Genomic DNA, 3,881 nt, shown 5'->3' with positions numbered 1-3,881 from the left:
GCAAATCTTTATAATACACCATATAAACATTTATTATCCTGTCCTACAAGAAAAATATTATTAGACACAATATCAACTATTTTTCAACCATTAGACTCAAAAATGACATTGAGACCACTATCACACAATTGGCTTGTAACACCCCTCGCCCGCATCCGACGTCGGGACGCGGTTCGAGTTGCTACCTGACTTTTACTAACACTTCCATACTAAACAAGGCCATGAAATCTCAAATAATTAAAAACTTTTCTTTTCACATGTAATCTGTCCCTTATGCGAGCTTACGAGGCCCAATACATGCATTCGGGGTGGTTCGGGACTCAACCGAGAACTCATAAAAAACTTAGGAAATCTCTTGCATCAAGGCTCCACACGCCCGTGTAGGTATAGAGCACACGCCCGGGTGCTAAGGACACGCCCGTATCCCGAACCCATGTCCAAAAACCTGGACAAATACAAGGCTATTTTCGAAGCCATTTTGTCACACTCACAACACATGCACGCATACTTATACAATAGCATACAACATGACAAAATTAGGCACTTAAACCTTCCTAACATGACATGACCATGGTAATTTCACATGCAACCATTACAATAAGTTTTTCTTTCATCTTTACCATATTAATGCTATAGCTATCAACATGTCATCAAACCTCTTGTCCATCACAAAGCATGCATAATCATATCCACAAACCATTCATGAAGCATTATTAACTATTTACCAATCACTTAATCCTGCATTAGTTATTAGCTCATCAATGAATCTCAATTCAATCTCTAGGCATACATGATGTAAGCCACATCACAAGAGATAATAACATACATGCATAAGAATAATCATATGGGCCCATAACGATATTAGCCGACATAGGCCAATTTACATGACTAATACTACCTTAATAACAAGCCAATGTCTTTGGCTAAATCATAATATTACAATACTACCTTAATAACAAGCCAATGCCTTTGGCTAAATCATAATATTACATACTCACATTAAAACCCTATACATGCCATAGACTAGAATCACTTGAGTTTACTTACGCCACTAGCGTTAACTCGACAGTGTGATAATATCTCTGACGGCCTCCAACCCGAGCTAACCTGGAAACTCTAGAAAACATGGGAAAGAAGAGGGTAAGCTTTCGCTTAGTAAGTTCATATGAAAACAATAAGCAACTCATTAACTTGTTTTATCAATGTTTACAACATATTCTCAAGTTCACTACAAGCTGTCTTCCTGAGCAGCTGTCACTAAATTATTTATATTTGGAGCTACGAAACTCCAAATTAAGTTCCGTTAATTTTCCCTAAAACTAGACTCATTTATATTTCTTTGATAAAATTTCCAGAATTTTTTACTTAGCCAATTAGTACAGTTTATTCCTCAAGTTTGCTCCTGATTCACTGTCTGACAGTTTCAACCCTTCTACACTAAAGTTCAATTATCTCATAGTACAGGACTTGAATAATGTTCTCATCTATTTCTCTTGAAACTAGACTCATATGTCTACTTAATAATTTTTTTTCTAGAATTTTTTGTCAAGCCATTTAGTACAGTTTATTAGTTAAAATTTCCCCTGTTTCAGGGTATGGCTACTCTATGCACTACGAACCGAATTTCTCCCTGTGCATAATTCCAATGATCATGCCGTTTGTTTCCCCTTAAATATAGACTCAATAAGGAATCCATGCATGTAAGGTATGACTCTTAATAACTTTTGTACAATTTACGGTGAATTTATAAAATCAGAACAGTGGATCTCGAATTCATTCAGACCCTGTTTCACGAGAATTTAAATATCACACAATATAGAATTATTTTTCTTCCTCTATTTCTTTCATGTGAAAATAGACTCATTAATCTTTAATCTCATATTTTATTCTGCCTCTAATTCATTTTCCACTATTTTTAGTGTATTTTCAAAGTTACACTACTGCAGTAACTCAAATCTGGTCATTGTTCATAATATTAATACAACACCATTTTATCCATCATGGTAAGAGCACATATTATGCATCATAGATCATCACATATCAAGGCATTCTCATAGGCTTAGTATACATACTTGCACAACTCGTAACACAACTCGAGTGCATACTCACCAATGACTTACCTCATTGGGACTATCATCAACTCTTTCCTTGGATTGCCCGTTGAACACTTGGAATATTAATTGGATACTTGGAAAAGCCTTTGCACATAAGTGCCTCAATTGTAGCTAAAGCTATCTCATATCTCATGACATTTCAATGCTCACTATCGAGCTAGTCATCTAGACTCATAATTCCTAGTGACATGTCACTCGTATCCTAATTTATTCCTAAGGTTCAAACGGGATTTTTCCTTGCCTATTAAGGCTTTGTCTTATCATATTTCTATTAATCACATACACATTAATATCTGTACAATTCATGTAATGATAACATTTAAATACATGTATAGCATCGTATTGTTTACATACGAACTTACCTCGATACCACAAAGGTGAAAGACATACTTGTCCATAAATCGATTTCTTTCCGTTCTAGGTCCAAATCTCAATTTTCATCATCTATAACATCAATTTAGCCTAACAATCAGTCACAATATTCATATGGGTCTAAAAATCATATTTTTACAAATTTTTATTTTGACCCCTAAACTTTTGCATATTTGCACTTTTGCCCCAATGCTCGTAAATTAATTTTTATCACATTTCTTTACTCCTTGAGTCTAGATGAACCATTTTCATAACTACAGCAACTCATAATTTCAACTATTTTACACATTTACAACTCATTTTACAACTTAGCAATTTAGCCCTTTTTAAGGTATTTTCATGCAATTTCTTTCACAAAAGTTGTTTATTAGACAACTAGGACTCATAATCTTCCATAAAAACACAGAAAACAACACATTTACTCTCATGGTAAAACCCTAGACTCTTCATCATTTTGCAAAATAATCCCCTCTTATGAAAGCTCATGCTTTAGGGGTTCTAAAAATGTAAAAATCATCAAGCAAAGACATTAAAATCACTTACTATAAAGGGAGTTTCTCTGCTGAAAGTTTCCAGCTTCTAAACCCTTTCTTTGCTGTCATTTTTCGGTGGAGAGAAGATGAAGAAAAGATGATATTTTCTTTTCTTTATTTTATTACTAATTAGTCAATTAAAACACATAAAAGCCACAAATTTTGGCCTTTTGACCAATTGGTCTCCCCTTGGACGGCCACACACTTAAAAAGGGTCTAATTGCCCTTTAAATGCCTCCAATTTTATTTCTCTAGTCTATTAACACATTTAGGCATTAACACACAACTTTTACCTTTTACGCGATTTAGTCCTTTTTCGAAATTGGACTAGAAATTGCTAAAATTAACTTACCAAAATTTACATGCACTTATAAAATTATATTATAACACAAAATAATACTAAAATAATTTTCTCTAGCCTCAAAATAGTGGTCCCAAAACTACTGTTCCGACTGGGCCCAAAATCGGGCTATTACATGGCTAATACTAAGTAAATTATGCTTAAAATTGTTAACATAAAGAACATTTTCAATAAGAACTGAAAAGTTTTTACCAATATAGCTGATTCATTCTTCTTATCCTTTAAAGTTATCACCAAATGTAACTACTCCATTTTTATGCTTTAAATTGACAAAGTGGCTCTTATCATCGGTCATGTAATTTGAGCATGCACTAACAAGGTACCATGAATTTTTGAGTGAATCATCTACCTTGAACTAATGCTCCTTTTCCTACAAACATAAAATTAAGCATTGATCTTTGGCACCCAAATTCTTTTGGGTTTGGGTCTATAAGCATTAGTTCCTATAATTTTAGTCCCTTTAGGTATCCATTTTGAAATGATGTCTTTATCTTGAGAACT

The 3,881-nt window shown here is 33.8% G+C and overlaps 1 long non-coding RNA gene across 1 annotated transcript; it reads right to left on the bottom strand.

Moving 5' to 3' along the window:
• Window positions 1-817: 817 nt before the first annotated feature.
• LOC121206714 (uncharacterized) lies at window positions 818-3,103 on the bottom strand. Its single transcript, XR_005901878.1, has 3 exons — window positions 3,030-3,103; window positions 949-1,116; window positions 818-898 (listed from the first exon to the last, which is right to left on the bottom strand). It is a non-coding gene; the product is annotated as an uncharacterized lncRNA (long non-coding RNA).
• Between the last annotated feature and the right edge of the window lie 778 nt (window positions 3,104-3,881).

Source organism: Gossypium hirsutum, chromosome A09 (assembly GCF_007990345.1).
Source record: "Gossypium hirsutum isolate 1008001.06 chromosome A09, Gossypium_hirsutum_v2.1, whole genome shotgun sequence".
NCBI classification, from domain to species: domain Eukaryota; kingdom Viridiplantae; phylum Streptophyta; class Magnoliopsida; order Malvales; family Malvaceae; genus Gossypium; species Gossypium hirsutum.
Note: the sequence above shows the minus strand (reverse complement) of the source record. Positions and strands in the feature narration are given on the sequence as shown.